The following is a 12,848-nucleotide window of genomic DNA, read 5'->3' as shown; positions in this document are numbered from 1 at the left end:
GATCGAGTTGCCCAAGGGGCTGGACGCGCTTCCCAGGGATGATCCCGTGAAAAGGCGCCGCACCGGCCCGGATCGTGGACAGATCGATCTGCAAGAGCCCGAGGGTCTCGGCGTAGATGATGTTGAGGCTGCTGCCTCCGTCCATGAGGAACTTGGTAAGCCTAACGTTGTCGATGACGGGATCGACAACGAGCGGGTACTTCCCTGGGCTCGGCACGCGGTCGGGGTGGTCGCCTTGGTCGAAGGTGATGGGCTTGTCGGACTAGTCTAGGTAGACTGGCGGCGCCACCTTCACCGAGCAGATCTCCCGGCGCTCCTGCTTGCGGTGCCGAGCCGAGGCGTCGCCACTTGCCCACCGTAGATCATGAAGCAGTCGTGGACCTCGGGGAACTCCTCCGCTTTGTGGCCCTCCTTGTCGTTGTCATGGCCTTTGCCACCTTCCGCCGGGGCCCCGGCCTTATGGAAGTAGCACCGAAGCATGACGCACTCCTCAAGGGTGTGCTTGACGGGACCCTGATGATAGGGGCACGACTCCTTGAGCATCTTGTCGAACAGGTTGGCCCCTCCAGGAGGTTTCCAAGGGTTCCTGTGCTCGGCGGCGGCGACAAGATCTGCGTCGGCGGCGTCGTGTTTCGCTTGCGACTTCTTCTTGCCCTTCTTCTTCGTGCCGCATTGAGCGGACGCCTCGAGGACGTCTTCCTGCTGGCATCCTTGAGGCTGCTTGTCCTTATGGAAGATGGCCTCGACCGCCTCCTGACCAGAGGCGAACTTGGTGGCTATGTCCATCAGCTCGCTTGCCCTGGTGGGAGTCTTGCGACCCATCTTGCTCACCAGGTCGCGGCAAGTGGTGCCGGCGAGGAACGCGCCGATGGCATCCGAGTCGGTGATGTTGGTCAGCTCGGTGCGCTGCTTCGAAAATCGCCGGATGTAGTCCCGTAGGGATTCTCCTAGCTGCTGGCGGTAGCTTCGGAGATCCCAGGAGTTCCCAGGGCGCGCGTATGTGCCCTGGAAGTTTCTGGCGAAGGCTTTGACCAGGTCGTCCCAGTTGGAGATCTGCGCAGGAGGCAGATGCTCTAGCCAGGCTCGGGCGGCGTCGGAAAGGATCAGGGGGAGGTTGTGGATGATGAGGTTGTCATCGTCCGTTCCACCCAGCTGGCAGGCCAGCCGGTAGTCCGCGAGCCATAGTTCCGGCCTTGTTTCCCCGAGTACTTGGTGATGGTAGTCGGGGCTCGGAACCGGGTCGGGAACGGCGCCCGTCGTATGGCCCGGCTGAAAGCTTGCGGACCGGGTGGTTCGGGCGAGGGGCTCCGATCCTCCCCGCTGTCGTAGCGTCCCCCATGCCTGGGGTGGTAGCCTCGGCGCACCTTCTAGTCGAGGTGGGCTCGACGGTCGCGGCGGTGGTGCTCGTTGCCGAGGCGACCCGGGGCTGCAGGCGTCACGTCCCGCGTGCGCCCGATGTGGACCGAGGCTTCCCGCATGAATCGGGAAGTCGCGACGCGATGCTCCGGGGGGTACCCTTGCCTTTGGGAGGCAGAGCTTTCGGCCCGTAGGACCGCGGCATCCTCCAGGAGATTCTTGAGTTCTCCCTGGATACGCTGCCCCTCGGTGGTGGATGGCTCTGGCATCGCTCGGAGTAGTATTGTTGCTGCAGCCAGGTTCTGGCCGACCCCACTGGAAGCCGGGGGCAACCTTGCCTTGGCATCGTCAGCGATGCGGTGCTGGACGTCCTGGGACAGATGACACGCTTCTCCGGCTAGTGCTCGGCCTGCCCACTCCTTCCCGACGTTCTGCCGGAGCTGCACAAGTTGTCCTGCTTCCTCGTCGAGCTTGGCCTGCATCTCGCGGATTTGCTCGAGCTGTGTGTCCTGACCCCCCGCACGGACTGGGACCACAGCTAGCTCCCGAAGGATGTCAACGCGAGGCGCAGGCCTAGGGGGATCGCCGTCCTCCGGCATACCAAGGTGGTTGCCTTCGTCGAGACCCCCTAGATCGACGTGGAAGCATTCGCGACTTGGGCCACAGTCCTCGTCATCAAGGCTGTGGCCACCATCGGAGTAATCGGAGAGGCAGTAGTCACATGCGGCCATGAAGTCTCGCATGGCACTAGGGTTACCGAGCCCGGAGAAATCCCAACCAGAGTCGGGCTCGTCATCTTCCTCGGAACCCGGGGGACCGTAGGTCGAGACGGCCGTCAGTCGGTCCCAGGTTGACCACATATGGTACCCTGGAAGGTTAGGATATGCCTTTATGAAAGCGTCCACCGAAGCGAGGTCGCTTGGTGGGTCGAAGCTGAATCTAAAAGGCACAAGGTGGAAAACAGACGGTACCTCTTGATCGACGGATGGTGACAAAGTCGCGTCAGGGACGGACTGCACCGTTATCTCAGGTACGAGGCTAACGCCCAGCAAGACCTTCGCGAGCGTGCTGGCGTCATTCGTCCGCTTGGGGTTGGCGTGTTGCGGGGAAACGACGCTCGTCTTCGTCTTAGACGCGAGGTCAACGCCCGACATGTCCCTCGCTAGGGCGCCAGCATCATCGACTCGCTCGACAACCAATGAGGTGCCGCCTCCTGCTTGGCCATGGTTGCCCCGCCTCCTCCTCCTGCGGCGGGGAAGGTGATGGGACAGGCCCGGATGCTGCTCTTCCGCCATGGGGGGAAGACGTCGTCGATTCCGCCGCCGCCGAGCGAGCTGACGGTCGCCATTGTCGTTGTCGTGCGGCGGAGGAAGGAGTACCATGTGGTAGCTGCCGTCGAGGGACATGAACTCGAGACTCCCGAAACGGAGCAGCGTCCCGGGCTGGAGAGGTTGCTGGAGACTACCCATCTGGAGCTTGACGGGAAGCTGTTCGTCAACACGCAACAGGCCCCTATCTGGCGCGCCAACTGTCGGCGTTTCGACCCCGGGGGGTCCCTGGACCGACGAGTAAATTGTCGCTGCGTGCCCCAGCCCAGATGGGTCGGCGCGAGACAGAATACAAGGAAAGGGAGAATCGCGGCTTCGTGTTGTCCTGCGCCCAGGGTGGATGCACTTGCAGTAGGGGGTTACAAGCGTTCACGAGGGAGAGAGAGAGAGCATGTCCATCAGCCCGTCCTCCCGCGCGGCCACCCCCCCCCCCCCGTACGAGGGCCATGGACCTTCCTTTTATAGATGTAAGGAGAGGGTCCAAGTGTACAATGGGGGGTGTAGCAATATGCTAACGTGTCCGACAGAGAGGAGCCAGAGCCCTATGTACATGCCGACGTGGCTGTCGGAGAGGTGTTAGTGCCCTGTGCATGTGATGCTGTGGCCGTCGGAGGAGCGCTTGAGCCCTGTAGAAGCACAGCTGTCGGGGCTGTCGGGACCTTGCTGACGTCTCCTTGCTTCCGTAGGGGGCTGAGAACCGCCGTCGTCATGGGAGCACGCGGGGTGCCATCATTACTTGTTTACCGGGGCGAGCCAGATGGGACGCCGGTCTTGTCCCCCGTAGCCTGAGCTAGCTAGGGGTAGGGTAATGATGTACCCCCTGTAACATGGTCGGTCCGAGCCCAAGGTCGGGCGAGGCGGTGACTCCTCCGAGGTCGAGGTTGAGGCCGAGCCCTGGGGTCGGGCGAGGCGGAGACCGTCTTCCGAGGTCGAGGTTGAGGCCGAGCCCTAGGGTCGGGCGAGGCAGAGACAGTCTTCCAAGGTCGAGGTTGAGTCCGAGCCCTGGGGTCGGGCGAGGCGGAGACCGTCTTCTGAGGTCGAGGTTGAGTTCGAGCCCTGGGGTCGGGCGAGGCGGAGACCATCTTCCGGGGGCCGATCCCTGGGGTCGGGCGAGGCGAAGAACGTCTTCCGAGGTCGAGGCGGGGGCCGAGCCCTGGGGTCGGGCGAGGCGGAGCTTCCTATGGCGCCTGAGGCTGGACTCGGCTGCTGTCAGCCTCACCCTGGCAGGTGGCATAGCAGTCGGAGCAGGGCAGGCGGCGCTGTTTTCCTGTCAGGTCAGTCAGTGGAGGGGCGAAGTGACTGCGGTCACCTCGGCCCTACCGACTGAGGAACGCGCGTCAGGATAAGGTGTCAGACGATCCTTGCATTGAATGCTCCTGCGATACTGTCGGTTGGCGAGGCGATCTGGCCAAGGTTGCTTCACTGCGAAGCCTGCCCGAGCTGGGCCTCGGGCGAGTCGAAGGTGCGCCCGTTGCTTGAGGAGGCCATCGGGCGAGGCGTGAATCCGCCTGGGTCTACTGTTCCTGCCCGAGGCTGGGCTCGGGCGAGGTGAGATCGTGTCCCTTGAGTGGACGGAGCCTTGACCTGAATTGCGCCCATCAGGCTTTTGCAGCTTGTGCTTATGGTGGTTACCAGCCGAGTTTAGGAGTCTTGGGGGTACCCCTAAATATGGTCCCCGACACTTCTCGATACCTCAATAAAAATATCAAAGTTGTCGATGGGGGTTTATATTTCCATCGTACTTAAGCTTCTATGTTTGTATTATGTACATTGGCTATGTACTTTACCTTTCTAGCATAGTCGTTAGGTTAGTATATCGGTTTGAAACTTAGGTTTTGTAACTATTTGTGGTAGAGATCGCAACACTTAGCCAAAATTGTATTTGCACATAAAATAGTTGTTTCATTCACATGTTTGACTAGGCGAAAATTAGAAGTCGTAGTTCTAGAGAGAAAATAGGTTGCCAAATTAAATATGTCACAATTCCTATCACCAGTGATGGAGCTAAGATCCTTCTAAGGGTAGGGCCGGAGATAACACTAAAAAATATTTGTATCGGCTAAAATTTTTAAACCATGCAAATGCATAGATAATGACACATATAAGATATTCCGTTATTACATAAGTAATCAAAGAAAACAAACTACAAAGTATATATTTGTACGAACTAAATGTACCACCCTTACTTGTCTTTGGTATTTGCTCCCTTCGTGATCTCATGGCTTGATAATGCTCTATAATTTGATGATCTTCAATACTTGCAAATATATCCCTCTCAATATAGCAAATCATACAATGACCCATCCATTCATCACCCATTTTATTTCGCAAATCTGTCTTGATGATTTTCATTGTTGAAAATGTTCTTTCTACCGTTGCAGTTGCAACAGGCAAAATCAAAGCCAATTCAAATAGACGATAAACCAATGGGAATACAGTATGTCGATCTGTCTTAACCATCTTCATAGCAAGATTACCAAGATCACAACATGATAGGAAACTTGAATCTTCTCTTCCTTCAGTAATGAATGTACCAAGTTGGTCTCTAAGAACTATACAATAATATTATGTGAAGTCACCAACATAAATTTTTGCAAGTTCAACTAGCTTATCTTCATCATAATTGGCAAAAGAATTACTAGGATCAAGACAAGCAACACATCTCAAGAGTTAAGTAGACCTTTCAGCAAAATGATTGTTAAACTCAACCATAACTTGATCCAACACCACATTGAATATTTCATGATGAAGATGCTCATAATAAGTAACCAACTGTCCTCTACGGCTTCTAGAACATCCACTTCTAACTATTTTCGCTGATATATCCGGGACAACAATATTATGCTTGAGACAAAAATCATTGTCCTCTTCAAAAAGAGCATCCCAACCATAGTGTCTTATCTCATTTAATTTTTGCAATGTGACACCAACCAATCCTATGGCACGAATAATATTTTGATCTTTCTTTTGCAAGCATTGTGACAGATCATTAGTCTTACCCAAAACTTTGATCATGAGGTGTAACACAAGAACAAACTCAAAGCTCTCCATTTTCTCTAATAAACATGTCGCTGTGATTCTTTGTGCTAGATTGATGGCATCTTGACATACATTCTCTAACACCTCTAAGACAACACTCCACATGAATTTTTCTCTAATAAACTTGTCGATGATTATAACAAATTTCTTATCCCTAATTTCAGCTAAGATGACTTTTTTGGTCTCTTCTGCACAAGCCTCACAAATTTGCTTTTGAATATCCGGTGAAGTCAACATACAAATTTTAGGAGTGCTATCAAACAATATCTTAGCACTTGAATCCTTCATTTTGTACCATTCAAAGAAGTTGCCTCTATTATTTGAGCTAGTACACTCATCATGACCATGAAAAGCTAGACCTTTCAATAGAATAAATTTGATAACACCTAATACAATAATAAGATGGCCCAAATATTCTTCTTGTTTCTTACTCACTTGTGACATTACATGTGGCACACTCTATCTTTGATTTTTAAAATCGTCACAGCATCTTCTAGCCTTATTATGAGCACTAACAATGTTACCCACACGTACATCAAATGACTTATCACATTCTTCCAGTTGTTATACCCTGTCGCACTAGTGTAGCTGAAAGTCGCCTAGAGGGGGGGGTGAATTGGCAAATCTGAAATTTATAAAGTTTAAGCACAACTACAAGCCGGAGTTAGCGTTAGAAATATAATCGAGTCCAAAAGAGAGGGCGAAAACAAATCACAAGCAAATAAAGTGGATGACACGGTGATTTGTTTTACCAAGGTTCGGTTCTTGCAAACCTACTCCCCGTTGAGGTGGTCACAAAGACCGGGTCTCTTTCAACCCTTTCCCTCTCTCAAACGGTCACTTAGACCGAGTGAACTTCTCTTCTCAATCAATTGGGACACTTAGTCCCCACAAGGACCACCACAACTTGGTGTCTCTTGCTTTGATTACAAGTGAGTTGAGAGCAAGAATAGAGGAAGAAGAAAAGCGATCCAAACGCAAGAGCTCAAAAGAACACGACAAAACTCTCTCTTCTAGTCACTATTTCTTTGAGTGGGATTGAGACTTGGAGAGATTTTGATTCACTCTAATTGTGTTTTGTATTGAATGCACTAGCACTTGTATTGAATGTGTTGGCTGAAAACTTGGATGCCTTGAAGTGTGGTGGTTGGGGGGTATTTATAGCACCAACCACCAAAGTGGTCGTTGGGGAAGGCTGCTGTCGAAGGGCGCACCGGACAGTCCGGTGCGCCACCGGACACTATCCGGTGCGCCAGCCATGTCACCCAACCATTAGGGTTCGACCATTGGAGCTCTGACATGTGGGGCCACCGAACAGTCCGGTGGTGCACCAGATAGTCACTGTTCACTGTTCGGTGCGCCTTCTGCGCCTGCTCTAACTCTGCGCGCGCAGTCCGTGCACCGTTGTTAGCCGACCGTTGAACTCGACCGTTGCGCTGGCGACCGTTGCTCCGCTTGGCACACCGGAAAATCCGGTGCTACACCGGACAGTCCGGTGAATTATAGCGGAGAGGCATTCCCAGAAACCCGAAGGTGGCAAGTTCGGAGTTGATCTCCCTGGTGCACCGGACAGTCCGGTGCGCGGCTGCCTTCGGTTGTCTTTTGCTCTTTTTATTTGAACCCTTTCTTGGATTTTTTATTGGTTTGTGTTGAACCTTTGGCACCTGTAGAACTTATAATCTACAGCAAACTAGTTAGTCCAATTATTTGTGTTGGGCAATTTCAACCACCAAAATCATTTAGGAAAAGGATTGACCCTATTTCCCTTTCAATCTCCCCCTTTTTGGTGATCCATGCCAACACAAACCAAAGCAAATATATAAGTGCAGAATTGAACTAGTTTGCATAAGGTAAGTGCAAAGGTTACTTGCAATTAAACCAATTTACATTTCATAAGATATGCATGGATTGCTTTCTTCTAATTTAACATTTTGGACCACGCTTGCACCACATGTTTTGTTTTTACAAAATCTTTTGGAAATTCTTTTCAAAGTCTTTTTGCAAATAGTCAAAGGTAAATGAATAAGATTTCGAGAAGCATTTTCAAGATTTGAAATTTTCTCCCCCCGTTTCAAATGCTTTTCCTGTGACTAAACAAAACTCCCCCTCAATGAAATTCTCCTCTTAGTATTCAAGAGGGTTTTAGATATTAATTTTGATAGAGGTTATACCAATTTGAAATTATATCAAAAATAAGATACCAATTTGAAAAACTTCTTTAATACATATTGAAAGAACAAATTTTTTTAAAATTGGTGGTGGTGCAGTCCTTTTGCTTTGGGCTAATACTTTCTCCCCCTTTGGCATGAATCACCAAAAACGGATACTTGTGAGTGAAATATAAGCCCTTTGTTACTTTTGTCCCCTTTGGCAAACAATATATGAGTGAAGATTATACCAAATTGGAGAGCGGTGCGGAGTGACGGCGAAGGATGAATAATTCGATGGAGTGGAGTGGAAGCCTTGTCTTCGCCGAAGACTCCATTTCCCTTTCAATCTATGACTTAGCATGAAATATACTTGAAAACACATTAGTCATAGCACATGAAAGAGATATGATCAAAGGTATATAAATGAGCTATGTGTGCAAAATATCAATCAAAATTCCTAGAATCAAGAATGTTTAGCTCATGCCTAAGTTTGGTAAAACTTTTCTCATCTAATGGCTTGGTAAAGATATCGGCTAATTGTTCTTTGGTGCTAACATATGCAATCTCGATATCCCCCCTTTGTTGGTGATCCCTCAAAAAGTGATATCGAATGGCTATGTGCTTAGTGCGGCTGTGCTCAACGGGATTATCCGCCATGCAGATTGCACTCTCATTATCACATAGGAGAGGAACTTTGGTTAGTTTGTAACCATAGTCCCTAAGGGTTTGCCTCATCCAAAGCAATTGCGTGCAACAATGGCCTGCGGCAATGTACTCGGCTTCGGCGGTAGAAAGAGCTACAGAATTTTGTTTCTTTGAAGCCCAAGACACTAGGGATCTTCCCAAGAACTAACAAGTCCCTGATGTACTCTTTCTATCAATCTTACATCCTGCCCAATCAGCATCTGAATAACCTATTAAATCAAAAGTGGATCCCTTGGGGTACCAAAGACCAAACTTAGGAGTATAAACTAAATATCTCAAGATTCGTTTTACGGCCCTAAGGTGAACTTCCTTAGGATCGAGTTGGAATCTTGCACACATGCATACAAAAAGCATAATATCCGGTCGAGATGCACATAAATAAAGTAAAGATCATATCATCGACCGGTATACCTTTTGATCTATGGATTTACCTCCCGTGTCGAGGTCGAGATGCCCATTGGTTCCCATGGGTGTCTTGATGGGCTTGGCATCCTTCATCCCAAACTTGGTGAGTATGTCTTGAATGTACTTCGTTTGGCTGATGAAGGTGCCCTCTTGGAGTTGCTTAACTTGAAATCCTAGGAAATATGAAGCGTCCTGGACCTCTGGGACTCAAATGTGATACAATTACTAGTCCCAGGAGGCTAGTAAACACATTTATACATCAGATGATTACAGATCTTCTTAAACAAGACAAACCTATAAAGGTGGCGAACAACTTTAAGAGTTGGTCCACAACTCGGGACATATCATCAGAGTGGGGCTGAAGCAGGCCGATATACGCAGCGAAGCAAATCAGCGGTCCAACAGCCACAGGCAAGGTTGGGAACAGGCGTAACTCTTACCCGATCTCCTTTTCTGAAAAACAACAAATAATAAAGGGTGAGTACAAACGTACTCAGCAGCCCACCTTCACCCGCGGAATGGGGAAATCAGATATAATGCATGGAATAAGTGCAGCTCAGGATATTTTGCAGAAACAACAATATTTTATGCAGGGTTGTTTTGTAAAACATTTTGTATTTTTCAAAGTGCATCCTCTCCTAAAGGAGCAGGAAGTTTTTCAATATAGAATAAAATCCCCTGGACTAAACCATCCCGGTATCTCAGCAGTTTCCCACTGGTTTTCATTTTCAAAAACAGCTACTGGACTTCCCGTCCACCATAGCTCACGGCTCAACTGCCGGACCTTTTAAAAACCACTTTTCTCAAACACACCTTTTTTTGAAAACAAAACACCAATTGCCATACCACACCAGACTCGTCCATTCCTGTGGACACAGACTATTCGAATAGGTTTGAACTCTGCGCAGAGGGGTACACTTTACCCACTAGTCCGGTTTCTGCGATCTCATCGTCGTGAGACCCGAATGCCGAATCTCTTTCTTTCCTCGCACGTCCTTACCTTAACGGTTATACCGGAAGGAGTCAGGCCACAGCTATGTCCAAACCGGACAAAACATTCCCCCTCCTTATCCTCCCGGTGCTCCCCAGCATTCATAACCCTGGGGTTTGGACCGTACGAGTTCAGATTGAGTGACTGCCCATACAGTCTCGAGTGGTTGTACTTATCATGAGTACAGGTAGTGAAGGATGACAAATCGGTCCTTATGTGAGGGGACAATCCTTCTGCTCACACCTAAACCAGCTGAGCCATCACCTTAGGCCCTCCCCTAAACCAGGGAGTCCCTGATCATCCCTACTCAAAGGTGATAAGGGTGAAAACCCTTCATCATAAACAATTTGAAAAGCATTTTCTTTTGAAAACTCACACCTTTTCTCAAATCATTTGTAACAAATATATCAAGGATTGATTGCGGCAAGCGACTGGGTGGCCATAATAACTTGTCTCAAAATCATATCATGCATAAAATAACAGGCTGAACGTTGTGGTTGAAAAATCATAGGTAATTTATGCATCAAAGGGATCCAGTGAGCTTGCCGTGCTTATCCGGCGAAGGGGGAAGGGGAGCTCGCGGAACTCGCTTCTAGCTCCACTGCATGGTGTAGACTTGTAGATCTGGCTTCCACGAGACGACATGAACGCTCCGATAACTATGCAATATGAATAAGCAAACATACAAACCAGCAAGTATATCAACATATATTTAGTATAGTGGTTAGAATAGCGATATATGGATGGGTAGAGTCTTGAGTAGAATCTGTGTCATGTGGTGTTGAGATACTACTAGTGGTGGAGCGGAGGTGCTTACCAGGAGGGTGGACTGGAGGCGAAGCGACACTATGCGTGTAGCCGGCAGAGCGGAGTAACTGAGTGGGTGGGGTGTTTGCCTTGGCTGAGGGTGTTAAGTGTGTGTGGAGAGGGAGAGGGTAGCTGGGTGTATGTGGTGTAGCACAGTGAAGTTCACTGTTGGTGAGAATAGTGACGAATGAATCGTCTGACTTAGTATGAACATGAGAGTTATAGGTAGAATATGGGACAAGAGTATTTTGGGAGTTTTCTGGAACATGAACCATGCTTAAGGGATGACATGGTTGGATAGGGAATATTTTGATAAGAATTTAGAAACAAGAATTATTGGAATCTGAGTTTGGAAGCTGGTTCGAAGGAATCTCAAAGTTCAGCGTGCTCAACTTGGAGAAACCTAGGATGGGTGACCAGATGGAAAGTTCCCTACTGGAAGGAAAATCACAGTCACCGGAGTTTGTATGACTGGAATATGGGTCTGGCTGGTCTTAGGTGGACTGGACAACATGACAGATGAGTAGTTGAAATTTGGGGTGACCGGATGATCGATAAAAAGTAACGATAAATAGTGATGATGAATAGTGACACCGAAAAAGTTACCATAGATATCATCGTTGAATAGTAACGATGATAAATAGTAACAATGATAAATAGTATCGGTGAAGAGTAACAATGGTGAATAGTGTCGATGAATAGTAACGCTGATGAATAGCAACGATGAATAGTAATGGTGGATAGTGATTGTAAATAGTCATATGAACGAATGATGAATAGTGACGATGAACGAACGATGAATAGGAACTATGAACGAACGGACAAACGATCGAATGATCGAACGAACGAACGATCGGAATTTTGGCAGCATAACGACATGACAAAGATTATCTAGAAGAACGATGAATAGGGGCTATGAACGAACGATGAACGATGAATAGGAACTATGAACGAACGATGAACGATCGAATGATCGAACGAACGGACGATCGAAATTTCGGTAGCATAACGGAAGGAAAAAGATTATTTGGACAAATGAACGGACGAACGATCGAACGATAGGACGAACGAACCATGAACGATCGGACGAACGAACGAACAAACTAAGAACAGGGGGACGAACGATCGAAGAACGACCGAACGATCCTTGTGCTAGTGTGTGCTTGTGTGGGAAGTGGAGTGGGCGTGTGTGTGTGGGGGGAGAGAGTTGCCATGAAATGGCTTGGGGTGGGATGAGAGGAGGCCCTTGCCCCTCTATTTATAGCCATGGTGGGGGGATTAGGGGGAGGGATGAGAGGATTAGTGGGAGGATGAGAGGATTAGTGGGAGATTAGCATGAATTTGTCTTATATGAGTGTAATTAGCTTGTAGAGCTCACCGTATGACACCAGAGGCATACATATACGTATGAGCATGAGGAAAGTTATGAAGAAAATATTTGTAGGGACTTGAAAAATGATTCTGAAGGTATTTCTCAGAAGGAAAATACTTGGAGATATATCGGTGGAATATCTGGGCAATATTTCTGGAAAGAACTTGAAGGGGATCACCAGGGAAATATCTATGCAGTATTTCTGGAAACAATTTGAGGGGGATCACTGGGGAAATATTTGTAGGATATTTTGAGGAGGATTTTGGAGAGAATATAGACCACTATATTTTATTTGTTGATATCAACTCGCAAACAAACATTTTGAAATGAAATTTGAAATTCATTTTGAATTTAGAGCGAGTTTGAGAAAATTTTAGGATTTGAATTTTTGGGATGCTACAAATCTACCCCACTTAAAATGAATCTCGTCCTTGAGATTCGGCTTAGAAGGGTTATGGGTATAGCTTTATTTCAGCTACATATCTTCACTTTGCAGACTCTTCGAGGAGATAGAACTTCAACAAAATCTGGCCTTTCAGGAGCATCCGGTTGCTGATTGCAAACGCTGATTCTGGCTACTCAAAGATCATCTTCAGGCTTCTGGCTTTCGCTTGGAAGCTAGCTTATTGAGGAAGCATTGATGCCAACATGCAAACCTTTCTCTTGCGAACTCCCACATGGATTCCTTCCTTGAT

Source organism: Zea mays, chromosome 8, assembly GCF_902167145.1.
Source record: "Zea mays cultivar B73 chromosome 8, Zm-B73-REFERENCE-NAM-5.0, whole genome shotgun sequence".
In the NCBI taxonomy this organism is placed as follows: Eukaryota; Viridiplantae; Streptophyta; class Magnoliopsida; order Poales; family Poaceae; genus Zea; species Zea mays.
The sequence above is the reverse complement of the archived record's forward strand: the minus strand, read 5'-3'. Positions refer to the sequence as shown.